The sequence below is a fragment of the Schistocerca serialis genome, chromosome 3, assembly GCF_023864345.2.
Source record: "Schistocerca serialis cubense isolate TAMUIC-IGC-003099 chromosome 3, iqSchSeri2.2, whole genome shotgun sequence".
NCBI lineage: Eukaryota > Metazoa > Arthropoda > Insecta > Orthoptera > Acrididae > Schistocerca > Schistocerca serialis.
In genome coordinates this window covers 625,383,912-625,408,131 of record NC_064640.1, presented here as the reverse complement: position 1 = coordinate 625,408,131, position 24,220 = coordinate 625,383,912, and the positions used below count along the sequence as shown (strand labels likewise).

The 24,220-nt window shown below is 38.5% G+C and overlaps 1 protein-coding gene across 7 annotated transcripts in view; it reads right to left on the bottom strand.

Annotated features, from left to right (window-relative positions):
* LOC126470513 (uncharacterized) overlaps nt 1–24,220 on the bottom strand; it is a 270,580-nt gene that overhangs the window by 87,175 nt on the left and 159,185 nt on the right. The window lies entirely within an intron of this gene.

The window sequence follows — 24,220 nt, the reverse complement described above, 5'->3', positions numbered from 1 at the left end:
GTTCAAAGATAAATAATCACTTCCGAAAGAAAACCAGTATGTTACATATTTGAGAAACTCTGAAAAATAATAAATAAGGTAAACCCAATCAATTGTCTTATAAATAATAAGTCAAATCATTAACCTCTTCAAACACCAAATTTTACTGCACTAATGATGTATTCAAGTGTTAACACGACAAGAAACCTTCACAGGAGAGCTGTTTCATTGTAGATATATTTCTTCTGTGGAACAGAACTTAAAGTAAACACAATGACTTTTTGTTTTCAGCTGCCATATAATAACCCCATTATGGCATAGATAGAAAATATCAAACAATGCCCCATAACTGTGAACCTACTTCTTGTAGAGACTTTTACAATGGTGCTTTTGGCTGCACCTCTTCTGGAAAGCACATATTTATGACTGCTTGCAAAAGCTAAATCCAGTTACCTTTCTCACTAGAATGACATTCACAGACAGTACCAGAAGCATATTGAAACGTGTTTATTTTATTGACATTTATTTCATGACATCATACTGGGTAATATTTACAGAGACTAACAGTATTTTCAGCACAAAGCTAGCCATTTTGACCATAGAGGGTGATAACAGAATAACATCAAGCAGGTCTTTATTTAATGAGCTAAGAATTCTTGTACCAACAAGGGAAACTTGGAGTCTTACCCCCATTCCCCTAATCAAGAAGTCTGAGGTGCTGTCTTCCACTGAAACGAAACTGATCCATTGAAACTCACTTCACCAGTTGGAAAACCTGTTGTCCTGTGTCAAGAGGAGGCAAATGTAAGAAGGGTACAGGTGCAATAATCGTTGGCAGTTCAAACATATGGTGAAAAATGGTATCCCTTATGGAAATGGCAGCAAAGCATGAGAAGTAACACCACATGCACCCATTGTGTATGTCTGAGGGAATCATACATGTCAAAGAGGCTATTCTGGTAGCCATTCAGGGAGCAGGGTGCAACCAACTGCAAATTGTGACAGAAATTGGAAGCAATGACACCTTTCATCTAGGATGTGATATCATTCTTGGATCATTCCAGTGACTGGCAATAAAGTTTGAGAAGCCTAGCTTTGCTTATGGACTTTCAACAAAGCTCACAGCACAGAGCATGGTAACCAGAACTGATCATGACCCATGGTTCTGGGTTACAGGATGGATGGTACAACTAAATCAGAGACTTTGAATTTCTCTGCATGGGGACTGGGTGTTTGTGTTGTCCTCATAATTTCATCATCATCATCATCATCATCATTTGTGACAGTGGCTAGATGGGCTGTGTAAAAAAGTTGGGACTTTTATGAGTGCTGATGATCATGCAGTTTAGTGCCCTACAAACAAAACATCAGAGACTTTGAAGGTTTTGCGACAGGCTAGGCTGTGAATTCCTGAACTCATGTCATATGGTTGAGAACTTAGGATCCCCCTAAATGGGCCAGGTGTACACTACACATGACAGGCTCCTACCCAGGTAGCTGGCTGTGTGGGGTACACACAAGGGTATTTAAAGATTAGACAGACCTTCATCCAGCCCAGATGACAACAAGCTGGTAAAGACGTGGAAGTGTCAGTATAAGATCCAAAGGGACGCCCATGCATGTGAGAGTACTAATATCCTAGTGACTAACTGCTAAAGCATTTGAAACAAAGTTCCAAAATTTGAAGCATTCCTAAAAAGCAGTGCAGCTCACATAATATTAGGTACAGAGGGTTGGCTAAAACCTGAAATGGATTGTAGTGGGATTTTAGGCGAAAATTTAAGTGTGTATCAAAAGGACAGACTGATGGTAAATGGAGGTGGTGTCACTATCACAGTAAATAAGAACTCAAATTCACCGAGGTAGAAACTGAAATTGCTTGTAAGATTTTTTGTATAAGACTCAGTATCAGGGTGAGCATATACCTATAATCAGATGCTTCTATCAACTACCAAACACCCCTCCAGGCATAACCAAAAACTTTAGAGAAACATAAGTTCCCTAGTATATAAGTTCCCCAATCACAATGTCATCATTGGAAGAGACTTTAATCATCCAATAATCAATTGTGAAAATCACAGTTTTGTAGGTAGCTGGAATCACAAGACATCCTGTGAAGGATTACTAAATACCTTCTTGAGCACTGTCTAGAACAGATTGTTCAGTTATGTACTCATGATGGAAATATATTGGATATAATAGCAACAAACAGACCTCACTTCTTTGAGGATGGTCACACTGAAATTGGTATCAGAGAACATGAAGTAGCTGTTGCAGCAGTGATTACCACAGTACAAAAGGCAACTAAAACAAATAGAATGATTTATATGTTTAGTTAACTAGATAAAGAAGCAATATAGTGCCATATCTAAGAAAGGAACTTGAAACACTAAACTCTGGAGAAGAGCATGTAGAAGAACTGTGGCTTAGGTTTAGAAGAAAGCTGACCATGCTCTTGATAGATGCCTAGCAGAACTGTTCATGATGTGAGGAGAAACAGAGACTATTGTATAATAGATGTAAAACAAAGTATAGGTTTATAGATAGGATTATGCTGAATGAAACGTGTTTGTCTATTAAGAGCACAGTGTGTTAAAGCTTCAATGATGACCATAGCAGAATATTAATGAAAGAGCTCTCACAAAATCCAAAAAAATCTGGGCAAATTTAAAGGCTATTAGTGGTGTCATAATTAGTGTTCAGATACTCACAGGTGAGACAGGAACTGAAATTGAAGGTAGCAAAGCAAAAGCAGAATGCTAAACTCTGTTGTCAAATAATTCTTTATGAAGGAAAATTGAGGGCTGTTCCCAGTTTAATTCTTGCACTACTGCAAAGATGAGGGATATAGATATTATTGTCAACTGCATTGATAAACAGCTGTAATCACCACAACTGAACAAGGCTCCAGGTCCTGACGCAATTCCTGTCAGATTCTATACTGAATTTGCAGCTCTCTTAACTATAATCTATCCAGATGCATCAAACTAAAAAGCATGCTCAGTTATTATAAGAAAGCAAATGTCACATCTATCTACAAGAAGGGTAGCAGAAGTGATCCACAAAACTACTGTCCAATATTCCCCGAAACCCATTTGTGCTACAGTCTTTGAAAACGTTCTCAGCTCAAACAGAATGTGAGATTTTGAACATATTGACCTCTTCCATGTCAACCAGTGCAGATTCCAAAAAAATCAATCATTTGAATTGTAACTCTTACTTTTCTCACAACATTCTGAAAGCCATGGATCAATGCAGTCAGGCAGATGCAATATTTCTTGATTTCTGACAAGCATTTGAGTCAGTGCCACACCCATGATTATTATTGAAACTATGACTGTATGGGTTATCAAGCAAAATTTGTCACAGGCTTTAGGATTTCTTGGCAGGGAGGGCACATCACATTACCTTGGGTTGACAGTCATTGACAGATACAAGTAATATCAGGTGTGCCCCAAGGAAGTGTGTTAGGACCCTTTCTGTTCATGTTGTATATTAATTACCCCCACATACAGTCATTTAGCGCCTTGAGATGACTTAAAACTTGCCTCAGATCAACAGTGACTCAGTCGAGACTTGCCCACCTACTCTTCCTCCATGTCCATCAAGACAGGGCTGGAAAAATTAATCTTATGGACGTCATGAAAGAATTTGCTTCCCAAACTGTCAAAAGGAAAACTACATTTGGAAATTGTACATAAAATTTTTTAGTCTAAATAAAAACAAAATAAATGCCTTCTTCTTTTTCAAATAAATTATGTTTTTCTCTTTCTCACTAAGATGTGATGCACGGAGTTTGTAAAATAGTAATAACAACACAAGGTTTCTCTCTGGCTGGTTCATACTGCAGTCTATAGCAAATATGAACTCCTTTTCATAAATAATCTCAAAACAAAGTAGAATCAGTGTCTTCCCAGATAAATGGCGTCTTTTTAAAAATTAAAGTAATGAAATTGTTTTCAAGAGCATGACCTATAAAACTGGATCCATATTAATATTGATCTGTTGTTTCTCTCTGTAGAACAACATAGTGCTGATATGAAACTTCCTGGCAGATTAAAACTGTGTGCCCAACTGAGACTCGAACTCGGGACCTTTGCCGCTGCAGAGTGAAAATCTCATTCTGGAAACATAGTGCTGATTACCTAACACACATTCCCACTCTATCGGTATCCATGTACATGTATTATTAACAGTTTTGCTGAAAGACAAAATCAGTAAATGGGTTTCTTTGCCCCCCTCTAAAGAAATAGTTGGTACACCACTGCCTACAACTTCCATAAACTGTCAGCCCCTTTAACATTGTTATGATCAGCTTTGACTGTAACTGAAAACTGCGGTAAATACTAGTCAATGAAAGTGCTGTGGCTGTAGTGATCAAGGCATGTGGCTGGAGACTGTTGAAACCATGTTCGATTTCCAAACACATTCTTCAGTTTCTTTTTATAATCTTTACTATTAGCATGCAATTTTCATTTGAATCTTATCTAGGCAGTGTGCACTTTAGTAAAGCTACCGAATTCCCCAACTTCTACAACCATTGGGGCTTTTGTTGTGTTCTTCAGCCTGAAGACGGGTTTGATGCAGCTCTCCATGCTACTGTATCCTCTGCAACCCTCTCAATCTCCAGATATTTACTGCAATGTGTATCCTTCTGAATTTGCATACTGTATTCATCTCTTGGTCTCCCTCTACAATTTTTGACTGCCCCCCCCCCCCCCCCCCCCCCCTCTCCCAAGCACTAGGCTACATATGGTCAATTACTAACATTGGTACTTGTATCCATAAAGTGGTTATAAGTTCAGCTAACAGTAACTTTTCCTTGCTTTTTGAAGGAATTTCAGGTGCAGATTCACAGTTCCAAAAAGAGCAACACATAGTTGACCACTTAGTGATGATTATTTACTTATTATTTCCATAACTTCTTTAACTACTAGTATTACCAGCCAAGCAAATTTTTTTTAAAAAAAAGGAGGGGGGCGGGCACAGGTTTATGTTACTTGTGCCACTCCTAACTTCTGCAAAATAAATGAAGAATTATTACTGAAGACCTGAGAACTCTTTATGGTAGTTTCATGAAGCTCCTTTTATTAATAACATCAACAATAATGTATTTGTAATTAAATGTCTTTTTTTTTTTTTTGTCGTCGGTCTACTGACTGGTTTGATGTGGCCCGCCACGAATTCCTTTCCTGTGATAACCTCTTCATCTCAGAGTAGAACTTGCAACCTACGTCCTCAATTATTTGCTTGACATATTCCAATCTCTGTCTTCCTCTACAGTTTTAGCCCTCTACAGCACCCTCTAGTACCATGGAAGTCATTCCCTCATGTCTTAGCAGATGACCTATCATCCTGTCCCTTCTCCTTATCAGTGTTTTCCACATATTCCTTTCCTCTCAGATTCTGCATAGAACCTCCTCATTCCTTACCTTATCAGTCCACCTAATTTTCAACATTCATCTATAGCACCACATCTCAAATGCTTCGATTCTCTTCTGTTCCGGTTTTCCCACAGTCCATGTTTCACTACCATACAATGCTGTACTCCAGACGTACAGCCTCAGAAATATCTTCCTCAAATTAACGCCGGTATTTGATATTAGTAGACTTCTCTTGGCCAGAAATGCCTTTTTTCCCATAGTGAGTCTGCTTTTGATATCCTCCATGCTCCATCCGTCATTGGTTATTTTACAGCCTATGTAGCAGAATTCCTTAACTTCATTGACTTCGTGACCATCAATCCTGATGTTAAGTTTCTCACTGTTCTCATTTCTACTACTTCTCATTACCTTCGTCTTTCTCCGATTTACTCTCAAACCATACTGTGTACTCATTAGACTGTTCATTCCGTTCAGCACATCATTTAATTCTTCTTCACTTTCACTCAGGATCGCAATGTCATCAGCAAATCATATCATTCATATCCTTTCACCTTGTATTTTAATTCCACTCCTGAACCTTTCTTTTATTTCCATCATTGCTTCCTCGATGTACAGATTGAAAAGTAGGGGCGAAAGGCTACAGCCTTGTCTTACACCCTTCTTAATACGAGCACTTTGTTCTTGATCGTCCATTCTTATTATTCCCTCTTGGTTGTTGTACATAGTGTATATGACCCGTCTCTCCCTATAGCTTACCCCTACTTTTTTCATAATCTCGAACAGCTTGCACCATTTTATATTGTTGAACGCTTTTTCCGGGTCGACAAATCCTATGAAAGTGTCTTGATTTTTCTTTACCCTTGCTTCCATTATTAGCCGTAACGTCAGAATTGCCTCTCTGGTCCCTTTATTTTTCCTAAAGCCAAACTAAGCTGATTGTGCGATAATTCTCGCACTTGTCAGCTCTTGCCGTCTTCAGAATTGTGTGGATGATGCTTTTCCAAAAGTCAGATGGTATATCGCCAGACTCATATATTCAACACACCAACGTGAATAGTCGTTTTGTTGCCACTTCCCCCAATGATTTTAGAAATTCTGATGGAATGTTATCTATCCCTTCTGCCTTATTTGACTGTAAGTCCTCCAAAGCTCTTTTAAATTCCAATTCTAATACTGGATCCCCTATCTCTTCTAAATCGGCTCCTGTTTCTTCTTCTATCACATCAGACAAATCTTCACCCTCATAGAGGCTTTCAATGTATTCTTTCCACCTATCTTCTCTCTTCTCTGCATTTAACAATGGAATTCCCGTTGCACTCTTAATGTTACCAACGTTGCTTTTAATGTCACCAAAGGTTGTTTTGACTTTCCTGTATGCTGAGTCTGTCCTTCCGACAATCATATCTTTTTCGATGTCTTCACATTTTTCCTGCAGCCATTTCATCTTAGCTTCCCTGCACTTCCTATTTATTTCATTCCTCAGCGACTTGTATTTCTGTATTCCTGATTTTCCCGGAACATGTTTGTACTTCCTCCTTTCTTCAATCAACTGAAGTATTTCTTCTGTTACCCATGGTTTCTTCGCAACTACCTTCTTTGTACCTATGTTTTCCTTCCCAACTTCTGTGATGGTCCTTTTTAGAGATGTCCATTCCTCTTGAACTGCACTGCCTACTGCGCTATTCCTTACTGCTGTATCTATAGCGGTAGAGAACTTCAAACGTATCTCGTCATTCCTTAGTACTTCCGTATCCCACTTCTTTGCGTATTGATTCTTCCTGACTAATGTCTTGAACTTCAGCCTACTCTTCATCACTACTGTATTGTGATCTGAGTCTATATCTGCTCCTGGGTATGCCTTACAATCCAGTATCTGATTTCAGAATCTCTGTCTGACCATGATGTAATCTAATTGAAATCTTCCCGTGTCTCCCGGCCTTTTCCAAGTATACCTCCTCCTCTTGTGATTATTGAACAGGGTATTCGCTATTACTAGCTGAAACTTGTTACAGAACTCAATTAGTCTTTCTCCTCTTTCATTCCTTGTCCCAAGCCCATATTCTCGTGTAACCTTTTCTTCTACTCCTTCCCCTACAACTGCATTCCAGTCGCCCACGACTATTAGATTTTCGTCCCCCTTTACATACTGCATTACCCTTTCAATATCCTCATACACTTTCTCTATCTGTTCATCTTCAGTTTGCGATGTATACCTGAACTATCGTCGGTGTTGGTCTGCCGTCGATTCTGATTAGAACAACCCGGTCACTGAACTGTTCACAGTAACACACCCTCTGCCCTACCTTCCTATTCATAACGAATCCTACACCTGTTATACCATTTTCTGCTGCTGTTGATATTACCCGATACTCATCTGACCAGAAATCCTTGTCTTCCTTCCACTTCACTTCACTGACCCCTACTATATCTAGATTGAGCCTTTGCATTTCCCTTTTCAGATTTTCTAGTTTCCCTACCACGTTCAAGCTTCTGACATTCCACGCCCCGACTCGTAGAACGTTATCCTTTCATTGATTATTCAATCTTTTTCTCATGGTAACCTCCCCCCTGGCAGTGCCCTCCCGGAGATCCAAATGGGGGACTATTCCGGAATCTTTTGCCAATGGAGAGATCATCATGACACTTCTTCAAATATAGGCCACATGTCCTGTGGATACACGTTACGTGTCTTTAATGCAGTGGTTTCCATTGCCTTCTGCATCCTCTTCCAGATTTAAGTTTTACATGATTTCCCTAAATTGCTCAAGGCAAATGCTGAGATGGTTACCTTCAAAAAGACATCACCTATTTTATTCCCCATCATTTTGTAATTCGAACTTGTGCTTCATCTTTAATGACAGAGCTGTTGATGGCATGTTAAAATCTAATCGTCCTTATCTGAAGTAAAATGTCATTCTGGAATAACTTTCTTAAAAAATAGCCTACCTCATTAGACATTATCCTGCATTTGGCAGACGTATGTTGTTGGACAGGCATACAGTTTAATGTAGTGAGCTATGTTTGCGAGTGCATCATTTGCACAACGGTCAATAACAGAACACGATTCAAGGTCCGACATCTGCACCACCGCAATTTTGATCCAATCGTGCATCATCAACAGGCAATTTGTGGTTGCATCATTGCTCTTGTGAAGGTAGGGGGTTTGATAAATCTGCATAGTAAGGTATCCCTGAGTGCAGCCATCAAGTAGTCTCTATGATATACATTGACTCTACTGACTAGCATTCACTGAGGTCAATAGCAATCATGACTAATGAGACATAGTGTTTTCTGGCAAATCGGTATTTTTTTCCCACAGAAAATTATTCTCTAGAACTACTATATTGATCACAAGATGTCTGTTTCAGCGTCAAATGTATTCATAAGTCATCTTGCAACAGTCATTTATCTGTGGCTTTAGGGGTGGATGTGTTCCCATGGACTTGGAATGCCTCAGAGGATAGATGATTAACTCGATTGCTGAAATGGTGCTTCCATTCCTTTTATTTTATAGTGCCTCCAGTGCAAGTTGGGGTGGTTATGAGCCAGGCTGGTGTGAGTGGCTGGTGACAGCAAGGTGGGGGCCCAGGAGGCTCCAGAGAAAGGCAGCTGCAAATGTAACAAGTTCTTCATTGAAGCATCTGAACTGCTCGATACACTAGGTCAGTGGCTGGATGGTCACTTGGGCTGGCTGCTTGCATACCCTGTAATGCTGATGCAGATCCTCCATTCAGCACCGATGGCCTCATTACATAAGACGGCCATGCAATTTCTGTGCCAGCAGCTTGTATACTCCATGACAGTATATCGGCTATGGCTTTGGCTGATGCCCAGCTGTGTTACAGTGGTGGATGCCCACCATGAGGAGATGTCTATCCCGCAAAGGCAGTTGGCTGGGATGTACATGGAGCAACCCACTGCCCCATAGGCAGGAGTTGGCCATGTTGCTGGAGTTGACCTGGGATGCCCAGCTGCACTATGGCTCTAAGGAAGGAGTTAGCGCATGGAGCTGTTGCCCTGCCTTAGCCTTGAACTGGTGATTTCTACTGGCAGGTCCATGTGACAGCCTCACCCAGCACAGCCCCGTTGTCCTGGTATGGCTGTAAGACTAAGAATAATCATGTTACAGAAATGTCCAGTACTTACAGTCAGCAGCAGCACGCTTGTTATGCAAATGTGCCACTACCAATCATGCATCCTAAAACACCTCTGCAACTGTCGGTGTGTAAATCTGCCTTACCCCTTGCTTTGCTAGTCTGTGCAGTACTGGCAAATTTATTTTTCAGTATGCTAACCTGCCTCGCAAGACTGCTGAATCATTACAGTGACAACATCCAGCATTCCCATGCCATCAGTGTTGCTGCAATACATTGCTTAGACTCACATTAATATCCCCATATATGGTTGTTATGCTACAATTTGAACAAAAACACTAGTTACATGTTAGGAACAGGTTGATAGTTTGGAGGAGGAGAAGATACACAAGAAGATCAAGAATGCCTGTCTACAAGACCGTGGACACATTTACTATGACTCCAAATAATGTAGCACAAGAAGAGCTACTGAATGGACCTATTACTTTTGTAGGAGCTAAGATTAATTTTTTTTGTACTACAACAGCAACAAACTTCTGGCTGGCTGTGGCTACACAAAACAAGAACACTATGAGATGCTGCGAAGTCCACAAATAAAGTTCAAGTCCCTCATAGAGCTATGAAAAATTCAGCCAGAGTCATACATCAAAGTCCAAGCTGGCAGCACAGGACATCACAAAGATAGCAGCCAGCATGTATATTGTAAACATATAAACTGAATATGACACTGTCTTGTTGTCACTGTGTGGGCAGCTCTATCCCATTACAGAGGTCACAGGACCATGCCATGTGGTGTGATGTGGCAAAGGAGGATGTTGTGCTCACTGCTTGCTTTGTGTATGCTGAACGGGGTAGCTCAGTGGTTAACAGACTGGACTCCCATTTAGGCATCTGGCCAACTTTATTTAGGTTTTCTGTGATTCCTCTAAGTCACTTAAGGCAAATGCTTGGATGCTTCCTTCAAAAGGGATGACCACTTCCCTTCTCCATCTTTCCTTAATCTGAGCTTGGGCTCCTTCTCTAATGATCCCATTGTCGATGGGTGTTAAACACTAATCTCCTCCCTACTCCTTGCGCTTCGTGTATGTGATGCCATAAGTTGTGGGAGCAAATAGATAATCTCACTATCGGAGATACTGGTTACAACTTCAGTCCTCCCCCATGACAAAACATTGGGAAAAACAACCTAACTTGTGCAAACTTCACTGAGGAGGCAGGAGAAGTGTCTCCGGTGGTGTCTATCCTGATGTGTGGGATAAGCAGTTGGGTGAGATGAAGAACCAAGGTGGATTTGTGTGGTCTGATGCGTCAGAACAGTGTCAATGCTGCAGTCCATCAGGCATAGCATGCAGAGCACATTTGGGAGACGCTGAGGGCAGCTGCATCTGAGTGGAGGAATGGAGGACCTCTCAATGGACCCTGTGGAGAGTCAGAGATGACTCTGGTCATCTCACCACAGCTCCTGCTGCTGCTGCTTCGATAGTAGCAAGGGAGGAGGGTGCAAGTGCTGGGAATTGCACTGTTTGTAGTCAGAAAAATGGGTAGATCTTCTTACATGCATGTCTGAAAGAACAGACACTGTTGAAAATCTACAGCTGTACGAAACACTCCAAAATTAATTCACTGACTGCAAATTCCTTGACATCTGCTGTATTATGTATAGATCTGCTACCTAATAGTGACATATGAAAATTTGTACTAGACTAGGACTCGAACCAGGATTTACAGCTTATCACGAGCAGTCACCTTAACCAATTTGGCTGTCCCTGCACATGAACCATTATATAAGGATGTAGTGACATGGAAGTTTGTGTTGGTCCAGGGAGCATGTAAGGATAGCAGAAGTGGTTAAGGCAACTGCTCACAATAAGCAGGAATTGCAGGTTCAAGTCCCAGTCTAGAATAAATTTTCATATGTTACTATTAGAGAGGAGATCTGTACTTAATACAGCTGATGTCAAGGCTTTCGCATTCTGTGAATTAATTTCATGGCTACAGCTTCTTCGTCAGACAAAGACCATATTGTCATCTTTATCCTTTCCTATGTACTCTGCCTTGCTATTGAGGATGAAAAGGATTTGCCCATGTTGTCAGTGGATAGGAAAAAATAAGTTACAAGGGCGATGACAGTGGGGGGCACAGCAGGCAAGCATCTTGATACCTTTACCATAAGCATGGCAGAGGCCCGAGGTCTTCATACTCACTACATCCCAATGACCCTGATGAAGCAGGTTGAGGATCACAATGCAGAGTCATACTGAGGTGAATTTGCACCCTTGGCAAAACTGCTGAGTAACGACCCCCTATTAAATGGCTTAACTGTAATTTTTCCATGCAGATTTACAAAATTTTATAATTTTGTAAGTAGGTTTAAAAGAAGTGAAGCATTATTGGAAAATAGCTGTCCAGTTTGATTTGATACAAGAACTACATGGGTTTAATTTTTAGTAAAATGATAAGCAGAGAAACTTGAAAGTTTTGATACTTTAGCTTGTCTTAGAGTTTCGTACAAAACTAGAACAACAAGAAAGTACCTGGCATCTTAAGACTACTAGAAGTAGGCCTTACTTATGCATTATCTAACACATAAGTAAGGCCTACTTCTAGATGTCTTAAGGTTCCAGGTACTTGAACAATGCAGCTACTGAGCAATGGCAGAACATATATTTCTTTACAAGAAGATCCAAATACAATGAACAGAGTATAGCTGTCTATAGGCAGAACTGACAAATGCTGTAACATTTTTAGTCAGCACCAGAAGGCTTATTGTGGTATTCCTTTATATTTAGACAGTAGATCATACCAACCAAAACTTAGGAACAGCAAAAGTACTGGCTGAGAGGGTATGCAAATGATAATTCCTTCCACCTTCATTGCTTGCTTCCTCCACTGTTGTATCTTATTCCAGTGCACGGTCAGCAAGAACTGGCAAAAATTGGAAGTCTTTAATCAGGCAGCATATTTGCTTCACTAACCACCCTCCCACTTTTGAGATCCTACAATACCATAGTGATGTAGCAGCAAGCCGCGTAGATGTGGCCGTGTGGCAGGCGCCATATCACGGATTGCACAGCCCCTCCCGCTGGAGGTTCAAGTCCTCCCTTGGGCATGGGTGTGTGTGTTGTTCTTAGCATAAGTTAGTTTTAAGTAGTGTGTAAGTCTAGGGACCTATCATCTCAGCAGTTTGGTCCCTTAGGAATTCACACACATTTGAACATTTTGTAGCAGCAAGATCTCCACTGGTTAACATGAGCAAGCTGTGTAGGAAGCATCTGTCTGAAACGATCACACTGTTGACACAAAAGCCACATTATTTCATTAGTTAGCTAATTATATGATCCATAGGTTATTTGAACAGTTCTCTTATCAAAATTATGTGGACTGAGTCAGTTTACAGGTATATATCATGATTAGGGTTAACATTAATAAACACACAATTCTTTTAGTCCTACTCATGCAACTAAACTTAAAAATAAGTGTTCTTTTTTAACTGGCTGCCAGTTTTTAAGAAGAAATTAATCAGTGGAATAGAATGAGGTGACTAGGAGAAATTATTTTAAATTAGATTTAAAACTTGATTTCCTACCTGTCAGACATATTATGTTATTGGGCAAAGGGTCAAAATTTTTGTTTCTCCATATTTAACTCCTTTCTGAGCCACTGACAGCTCTAATAATGAGTAACAAAGGTCATTTTTCCTCTAGTGTTGTAGGTATGGACATCACTGTTCTTCTCAAACTTCGATGGTTTATGTATGACAAATTTCATTAGCGAATAGTTGAACTGTGACAGCACATTAAAATCCTAGCTTCTTGAAGACATCTGTGGGCGAATACCACATATTATTCTTACTGCTCGCTTTCATGCAATCACTAATTTCTCTCCAAGTGATGAGTTACCCCCAAAAAAACTATTCCATAAGGCATTACTGAGTAGAAATATGCAAAATATGTCAGGAGGTTGTAGAATGAAATTCTTCTTCTTTCTTTCTTCCAGGAGTGCTAGTTCTGCAAGGTTCACAGGAGAGCTTCTGTAAAGTTTGGAAGGTAGGAGATGAGGTACTGGTGGAATTAAAGCTGTGAGGACGGGGCGTGAGTCGTGCTTGGGTAGCTCAGTTGGTAGAGCACTTGCCTGCGCAAGGCAAAGGTTCCGAGTTCGAGTCTCGATCTGGCACACAGTTTTAATCTGCCAGGAAGTTTCATGTTAGGAGGTTGATTTGTTTGTTTCCAAGATCAGCAAATATATGAGGTGCAAAAATTGTCTGAACTTAATTGCTTGATAAGCTTAGTAATATGGTTCTTCGACTTCAAATTTTCATCAACATGTACATCTAAACATATTGAGCATTCTACCCTATTTACTGACTCCTGCTCATGTGCTACATCAATTATTGGTATGACTGTTTGTTGTGCAGAACTGAATTCAGTGTCTTCTTTTCATAATTTAGGGGGGAGTCCATTTTCTGAGAAAAACTTTGTACTTCTTTTGAAAATATCATTTACCATCTCTTTATTATAACGCTAGTACTGTCTGCAAAAAGTACCAATTCTGCCTGTTGAATGTCAAGCGGAAGGTCATTCACATACCGGTGAACTTTCCTATAATGACATCAGTTACAACAACAACAACTCAGCTAAAACATCATGATTTCTGTGCTCTGGCCATATTCCTCATAAGGAACATATTTCTCATCGATGTTTACTACAACAAATGGATGTGTGTGTACCTCATATATAAAATTATTTTTCAGCCTCAGTTAGCAACAACATTTTCCAAGAATGAATGTTCTGTTGAATGAAATCTGTTATTATAATATGGAAAGCTGGCACATTCTTATCTCTGACCTTCCATCAACAAGAGGTGTAGTACAGACTCCTCACCTCATTGTTACCCTCGCATGTTCATCCTACAGTAGCGTTGAAAATCACACAACTTATCAACAGTACACAAGACGTCAGTTTCCATAATGATTTGTTATGAAGTGCACACATTTTATAACAGTATGGCCAGTAATAGAAAAGTTTTAACACTGGAAGAAAAAGTAAAAGTGATTTGTGAATTCGAGAATGTAGCTAAAAAGGTTGATGTGCGTCATAAGTTTGGCCTCATAAATTCCACAGTCCAAACAGTTTGTAAGAAAACGGATAAAATAGTTACTGCATTTGAACAAAATGGGTCTCAAATTAAGCAGTTATGAAAAGCTGAACAGATTGATGTGGATGATGTGTGCTGTGTGCAGCAGTTGCTGGATTGACAGATTCCAGCAATGTCACAGCATTACTTTTGGCAAAGTAAGCAGTGAAGCCAAAAGTGTGAATAATGAAACAATCCAACAGTGGCTTACTACTGTGTGGCCTAAAATTTGTGAAGGATATGCAGACTGTGACATCTTTAAGGCAGACAAGACTGGAATTTGGTTTAAATTCACTCCTGACAAAACTCAAATTCAAGGGTAAAAAATGTGTTGGCAGCAAGTTATCTAAAGAACAAGTAACAGTTCTGTTTTGTGCTAATGCAGATGGAACTGAGAAGAAAAAAATGCTTGTCATAGGTAACTCAAAAACTCCTGGGTGTTTTAAGCATTTATAAAAATCTGCCAATGCACTACAATGCTAATAAAAAGTCCTGGATGACCACTATGAAGCTGAAATACGGCGTTGGTATCGGGAGCTTATAAGTCAGAAAAGACAGACACTGGTTCTTGTTGACAATTGTCTAGCACATCCTGCACTCTCTGGTCTGGAGAATATTAAGTTTGTTTTTCTTCTTGCAAATACAAAAAGCTTATGGCAGCCCATAGAGTCTGAAATACCACTATTGTAAGCTCTTATTACTGAAAATGATACAATACATTGAGATAGAGCAGGATTATTCTGTTAGACTCATGGATACAATCACCCTGTCATTTGGGGATCCCAACTGAAGGAATAAATGCTGCTAAAACTGAAGACACATTTGATGACACTGATGATCTGTCACTATCTGCACTACTGTTAGAAATCAACAGTGATACTCTCAATAAGTTTGACTATGAAATTTATGCAAGAACAGAATGATGATCTTGTTACAGCCTAAGCACAAACTGAAGACAAAATTGCAAATGAAGTGAAGAATCAGGGTCACAGTGACCATCAAGTGAGTGTGGGAGATGAAGAAGAAGAGGAAGAAGAAAGAGATAAAGTACCTATCTCTACTGCGAGTGATGTTTAGAATCCATTAGAATTGTGAACATGTTCTATGAAGCTAGGAGAGGGAGCCATGAAATTTCAAATGAAATAATGAACATAGAACATAATTTAGAAAGTGTGTATTGGGCAAATAGACAGCACAGTAAAATGACTGAGAACTTCATTCCTAACTGAAGAAGTTTGGTGAATACTCAACATACTGCTGTGTACACTTTATTCATGTATGCCTAAGAGTGAATACTCTATGTAAAATAAAACAAGGCTAAATAAAATTGTTCTTTTCTATTTACCACCACTACAGATAAAAAATACAAATCTAGGTTACAACAACACTCTTTTATAATAACATAAATTTCAGGGGCCTTTGAATGTTGTTATAGCCAGGTTCCACTGTACATAATGAATAGATGTGAACCCAAAACTAACCCTGTGGGACACCCTTTGTGATTTCTTCCGAGTCAATAAAATTTTCTACCCTTGTGACATACTTTGAAATATTTAGCATAAAATTTTATATTCTGCTTGTTAAGTATGATTTGTAAAGCCACTGATTCCATAAAGCTTGATGTTTTCTACAGGAGTAATATGATCTACACAGTCAAATACTTTGGAAAAAATCACAAAAATACCTACTGGTGATATTTTATTATTTAAGGCATGTACTATTTGATGAGTGAATTTATAAATAGCATTCTCAGTTGAGCAGCATTTCTGGACTACAAACTGTGATATGCTGAGTAAACTTTTGTTACTTAAATGTGAGAGTACTCTCACATACATTACTTTTTCGAATATTTTGGAAAAAGTTGTCAGTAAGGAAGTTGGAGGATAATTGTTTAAGTCTGTCTAGTCACTTTTATTATGATGAGGTTTAACAGTTGTATATTTTAAGCTGTCTGGAAAAATTACCTGTGCCAGTGATGTATTGCATGTCACTAAGGACATTACTTATTAAACTGGAGCAACTTTTCAGAATTCTGTTTGAAATTCCACGAACACCATATGAGCTTTCATTTATTAGATTTTTTATAATTTTATTAATTTCAGGAATTGCATTGTTAATATATTCTCTTGCTTTTTCAACTGAACCAATTAATTCTATTTTTGTTGCTATTTAGGAACTGACTGTCAAAAGTGCTCACAACTTGTGAATTATTGTATCTTGTACACTGACTTGCTGTTCTGTCTCCCATTTGACAATATATCATACAGTTTTAATCTTATTACCTACATTATTTACTTCTGTCAGGATGTGCATACTTCTGGAGATTTTAATGACTTCCCTTAAAATACTACGGTATGTTTTGGAGTAAGCAAGTAATGTTTTATCTTGACTTGCTCTGCCCTTTACATAAATTTCCGTCTTCCTCTTACATGAGATTTTAATTCCCTTACTTATCCACAGCTTTAGGATAGCAACTTTCAAATATTGACACAATTCTCTTTCTATATATAACTCGTTCCATACCACCTCTTTTAACTTACTCTTAGAACAATGTATCCTGTTCTCATTAATAAGCCTCACTGCTTTGTATGAACCTGCCCCAGAGCTGTAAGGTGCCATATTGTTTATTTCCATTAACTGTGTATCATGATCAGATAGACCATTAACAATTGGGTAAAAATTAATTGTTTGAACCTGAGCACTGTTTATAAAAATGTTATCAACCATTATTCTACTATCTTGTTGCACACGAGTTGGAAAAATGGTTACTGGAATTGGAATTAAACACCAAAGAGTGATTCTATTTCATTTTTTCTATGTATATCTTTTAAGAAATGCACACTGAAATCTCTACTCTTCTTGTCTCACAGGGAGTTCAATAATGCATCTAGATTTCTCTTAATAGCTGAAAGTTTCCTAGAGGGGATCTGTAGACTGTTACAATTATCAGAGGAGTATTCTTCAGTAACAACTCACGAGCACATCCTTCTAGGCTGTGATCAACAAAAAACTATTTATTTCCATATTTTTGCTTTGTGGCCAACTTTTACATGTTTATCATCTCTTCCTTTTTCAATGTTCACATGAAAATTATGCTAGTCTATAATTCCTATTATTTATGAGGGGGTACCCAAGAAAAATGGAATTCTTTTTTAAAAGCTATATATTTTAAAATTATTTACAAAACAACCTTATCCCCTTCACAATACCCTCCATTACAACTAATAAATTTGTCCCATTGGTCCTTCCACTGTTCCAAATATTTTTTATAGTCATCTTTAGAATTGGCTGACAGCTCCTCACTTGTTCTTTTTTTTTCTCGACTTCTTCAGTGTTGTCAAAGCAGTGTCCTTTCATCCCCCTTTTCATGCGAGGAGATAAGAAAAAGTTGCACAGAGCCACGTCAGGTGAGTAAGGTGCTTGGGGCAGCAGAATCACACTATTTTTAGTCAAAAACTATTGAACAGAGATGGCTGTGTGTACAGGTGCATTGTCATGGTGGAAGAACCAGTCATCTGTCAGCCACAAATGGGGTCTTTTTTTTATGAACACTGTTGCACCATCATCTTAAAGCTTCCAGATAAAAGGTCTGATTGATAGTCTGACCTGAGGGAACAAGATCTCTAATTTTTTCAATAGTTTTTTTTTTTTTTTTATTCAAGCAGTTGATGGACATCAAGAATGAGGTTTGTCATCAACTGACATTTCACCATTTTTAAATCAAGAAAACCACTTGTACACCTAAGTTTTTCCCATAGCGTCATCTTGGTAAGCTGTTTCCAACATTAAAACAGTTTTAGTAGCATTTATACCAAGTAAAAAACAAAATTTCACAGCTGCACTTTGTTTCCTTGAACTTGCTCTCATAAAAGACAAAACAAGAATAAAACAGCACTACCAAAAACAATCACTGCTGATGAACAGAACACGCCATATCAACAACATAGGCTGCACTGAACTGGCAGGGCCGTTTTATGAGTGCAGAATGCATTTTCACATGTGAGCGACCAAACAAACTCAGTCCCCTTCTTTCAGAGGGTATTTGGTGTGAAAAGTGGCAATTGGCACTAAACAAAGAAAAGCGCAAGGTCATCCACATGGGTACTAAAAGTAATCCGATAAATTCTGGGTATACGATAAATTGCACAAATCTAAGGGCTGTCAATTTGGCTAAATACCTAGGAATTACAATTACAAGCAACTTAAACTGGAAAGACCACATACATAATATTGTGAGGAAGACGAAACAAAGACTGCGCTTTGTTGGCAGAACACTTAGAAGATGCGACAAACCCACTAAAGAGACAGCCTACACTTGTCTGCCCTACATTATACTTGTCCATCCTCTGCTGGAAGATTGCTGCGTGGTGTGGGATCCTTACCAGGTAGGATTGATGGAGGACATCGAAAAAGTGCAAAGAAGGGCAGCCTCTTTAGTGTTATCGCACAATATGGGTGAGAGTGTCACTGATATGATACGCAAGTTGGGGTGGCAGTCATTGAAACAAAGGTGGTTTTCCTTGCGCTGACATCTATTTACAACATTTCAATCACCAACTTTCTCTCCTGAATGTGAAAATATTTTGTTGACACCCACCTATGTAGGGAGAAATGATCATCATAATAAAATAAGAGAAATCAGAGCACGAACAGAAAGATTTAGGTGTTCCTTTTTTCCAAGCACCATTTGAGAGTGGAATGGTACAGTAGTAGTATGAAAATGGTTCAATGAACCCTCTGCCACGCATTTAAGTGTGAATTGCAGAGTAGCCATGTAGATGTAGATGTACATGAGGGGTTGTGCAATCTGCATTGTGTTTGCTATAAAGTTCCTGTAGTAATTCATCTTGCCCATAAAAGATTATAGTTCTTTTAATTTCTAGGACAGGGGTATGTCGTCAATGGCTGCACATTGTGTATGGTCAAAAGTTTCCCATTTTTCTTTATAATGAAACCCAGGTACTCAACCAAATTTATACTTTTTGAGACTGCACTTTTGACTGGCTTTCTGTAAGGTGAACAAAAATGATTGAGGCTTTTCAAGATGCTCACAGGTGTTAGATCCTGTGGTATTTACAGAATCAATATCATTATGTCACAGTGGAACCCCTGAGGTTAGTTGTTCCAGATATTTTCACAAAATGATACGTATGCTAAAAATGACAAAAGGAAGCTGCTGGTATTGATAGAGGCCAAACATGGCTTTCAAATCAAGGACTCATTTGGTGTCCAGATGCAAGGGAAGTATCAAGTATGCCTCTGACACATTATTTTTAGAGTAACAGTTGACAACTTTTAATTCTGCGAGAATAAACTACTTTTAAAGTCTCCACACAGTCTGAAGGAGCCCTTAGTTTGTATACCACTACTAAATGGGATATCCATGAACGAGAGGAGATGGGTGTTATCTATTGTTGTTACTGTTGTTGTTGTTGTTGTTGTTGGAGCCAATTTAGTTCTTTTTCTAACACCTTCATGCAGAATATGAGGTAAAGTATATGCCCGTACAAAATGAGGGGCTGTGTTGGATTGTAGGTGTACCTTTGCATATATGTCAGAGACACAGTCTAGCCCCAGAGAGAACAACTCTGCAAAAGGTGTGTAGAGGTTGTTAATGGCTTGGGAAACAATGATTAAATGTGTCTTGACTGGAAATATTATCTTTTGCTAATGAATTAATAACAATGAGGCTGACGCAATATGGTATGCATTTCTATGAAATTTCCATTTGAAAAGTCCCTCAAATTTGAAGTTTGTGACCACTCCAGTACATAATCCTTTTGACACAAATTTTCAATCCTCGTGAATGCTCAATGTATGTGTTCCTGTTCATTAGCAAAACTGAAGCCCATGAATCAACTTTGAATATTGTCAGTCTGTCGAAAATTACCAGTTCAATTCGTAACTTTCATGGTGTGCCTCTCTCAGGGCTTAAAACAGTTTTGATTTCATTTACCATATTCTGCTCCAGGTAATTTGTAGTCATTCTATGGAGGGAAGAATTGCAGATACTAACTACATTGCTGTATTTGTGACACTGAAAACACTGTTAACCATACCTGGGCCATTGGTGGAATGGGCAGTGTAGAAAATAATCCAGAGAGGATTGCAGTAGGTTGATGGACAAAGACAAATAGAATCAGAAGTCTACACTCTGATTTTGAGCCACATCACTGGGACTTTCTTTTCATATGCCACCAGAGCCATGCTGTGTTTGGGGTTATGCACTGTTGGTTGAACTTTTGCTGAGTAAGCAGATTGACTGTCTATCACTGCCAAAGTCAATGAGGAAACTGCAAAAGAGTTTTTCCATTGTTGCTCAGTTCTTGCACAAATTTGAAACTTTGTGCAACGTTGAGGACTTCTAAAGAATTATCTGTACCTTGTAAGGTGTATGAACCTCCATATCTGGGGCATACAGCATAATGCAGTTTCAACTAAGAAAATTTGCAGAGGAATATGAAGTGATAAGGCTGACTTGACCTTTTTAGTTTCAAAATTCATTCCTGGTACAATTCAGAAGGTGATCTATGACACTAAAAAAATACAATCCTAGCAAATACTGTATGGACTCTCCAACTATAGTAATCCAAGACCAGCTCACTTATCCTAGAAAACAACAGTTCATCTGGATCATCTAAAGGGCAGATATTACAAAGCAAACACTAAATGTCTTAAGGGAATTAGGAGCAAAAGAAACATTTTTGAATTTCTGGATCACTAACCTTAAATGCTGTGAAATGCTGACATTGCTGTCAGAAGTATTTATGGCAATTGCCCTTGCCATCTTGCAAAAGACAGCAATGGGGGCATGGCCCACACTGCCATGGCTGGTGCTCAACATGCCATTAGCTACTCTAGTTTCAAAGTGATGAGTTGCTTTTGCACAGTGAGCTGCTAATGATGTCATTATTAGTGAAATTTCAGCTGTTTTTGGTGTCATTCCTCATTAGATTTTGCAAAAACTCAGGATCCATTGTGCAATGCCAGATAAAGAGAACCTCACAGAATACAGATGCTTACTGAAATTGGATTCTTTTCACTGGGCTAATAAGGATCAGAGAAACAAAATTCTGTGCCCTGTTAAGGAGCAGGAATATCTTATTAAGAGTTGTGAATTGTAAAGTCTCATAATTTCACATCTTCTAGAGATAGCTGTGGAAGGTACTGGAGAAACCATGAACTATTTATGTTATAAAATATATTTTAATGTGTTTTACCAGTATAGGTGTTTTAACATCCATCTAAAGAAGGTAAATATTTAGGTTACTACATTAAACATATAGAAGGCCTTTTTGTCACACAATGTCCTGCAAACAATGGATGAAGGGCAACAAGAATATTCCAAATTCCTAGATTTCTGGGAAGCATTTGATGCAGTGCCATGCTGCTAACTGTTAACGAAGGTCTGAGAATATGGAACAGGTTTTGAGACATGTGAGTGGCTCAAAGACCTTTTAAGAAATAGAACCCAGTAAGATGTCCCGGATGGTGATTGTTCATTGAAGACAAACGTACAATCAGGGGTGCCCTTACGAACTGTGTTGGACATAAATTATTTGACAGACATGGCAAGTAGCAATCAGCAAGTGTTTGCTGATGATGCTGTAGTGTACAGGAAAGTGTCGTCTTAGAGTGACTGTAGGAGGATACGCGAGGACTCGAATAGAAATTCAATTTGGTGCAGTAACGGGCAGCTTGCTCTAAACGTGGAAAAATGTAAGTTAATGCAGACGAATAGGAAAAATAATCCTGTAATGTTGAAATACAGTATTAGTGGAGTTCTGCTTGATACTGATTAAATATCTGGGAATGAAGTTGCAATGTGATATAAAATGGAATGATTACATCAGGTTGGTCATAGGGAAGGTAGACAGTTGACTTCAACTTATTAGGAGAATTCTACAAAAGAGTAGCTCATCTGTAAAGGTGACCACACACAAAAAACCTGTACAGTCCATTCATGAGTATGCTCAAGTATTTGGAATTCCCACTGGGTCATATTAAAGGAAAACAAAGATTTGTTATTGGTAAATTTGATCAACATGTGAGTGCTACAGAAATGGTTCATGAACTCAAATGGGAGTCCCTGAAGAGACGCAATTATTTTTGTGAAACACTACTGAGAAAATACAGAGAACCAACATTTGTGAGGCTGCAGAACAAACCTAGGGCCACTAACATACACCTCTCATAATGACAGTGGAGCCAAAATATGAGAAATCGGGGCTTATAGTAAAGTAGGTAGACACTTATTTTTCTTTTGCTCTGTTTGCAGTTGGAACAGGAAAGGGAATGAATAAATAGCAGTGGTACAAGGTACCCTCCGTCATGCATCAATGGTGGTTTCTTGAGTATATATGTAGATGTAAGTGTAGAATATTTGTTCTTGACACTCAAATTTTTCCTCATTTTTCATAAGTGTGGCTACCAAAATATGAGCGCAATGCATCATACACACAGTTTGCATATATTTTACACATAAGGTTGCAGCATAATAACATATATCTGACAGAAACTGGAAGTTGCAGACAGTTTTGTTTCAAACTACCAATTGTACAAACTTTTTCCATAGACTGTATTAGATTTTGTGTGCACTGTATTATGTCTATGATACAGAATAATACTAAAGCTATATCTCCTATGAGAATCTTACACATTACATATTTCATTTAAATAGGTTGTTGGTAGATACCACCATGAAACTGTAAACTGGCTAGTGTTCAAAGACAACATAAGAGAGTACCTATTAGCCACACATAATTCATTAGAACTTGACTCAGAGGTATTAACTCTGGCAAGCATTGTTCATTTTTTTCTTAAAATTTAAAAAATCTTTTTTCAGAAAACTTTTAGTTGTTTAGACTGCATAAATATACAGAAATTAAAATATGATGACTAGACTAGTTTCAGTTGTCAAAGCAATCATCCTCAGATCTGTGAACAACAGCAACATATAGAAAGTCACAACGTCTAGTCATCATATTTTAATTTTTGTATATGTGTATGATATAGACAGTTAAAATATTTTTCAATAAAGACTTTTTAAATTTTAAGAAATCATGTAAGATCACTGTCACCTTCCCTGAAGATATCAGACATTACTAATGTTGTTCAAATTTAACAAGTTTCATCTTCTGCAGCACAAAGAAAGCTTCTAGAGACAGCTGTTAAGTATTGTTGGATGGAGAGCAGTGTTTTTTTTTTCCTTTTTTCAAAATATATTAATTAATCTAGGAGTAATGGCTACAATTATTAATGCAAGCAGATTAGCACTAGTTGTAATTGGTTCCTAATATATTTTACTGAAGTTAATTGCACTGGCTATTTCTGTTTGTTAACTATAACTTGACTCACTCCACACTGATGAAAGCTCTCCTTCAAGGTAAGAGTATGCAGAACACTTTGTGTGAATGAATGAGTAGATATCATCTCTCAATTCTAAACTAAAACTGACACTTTGCTTGTTAACACACTAAACTGGATCTCATAATCTTTCTGATGTCATGTACTTCATTTCTACCTCCCTTCCTCTGTGTACAATGTAGGTTCATTATAGTAAGCATTCTGAGCTACCTGGCCCCTTGATCTCAACCCATTCCAATCACTAACGTAACCTACTCCTCTCAC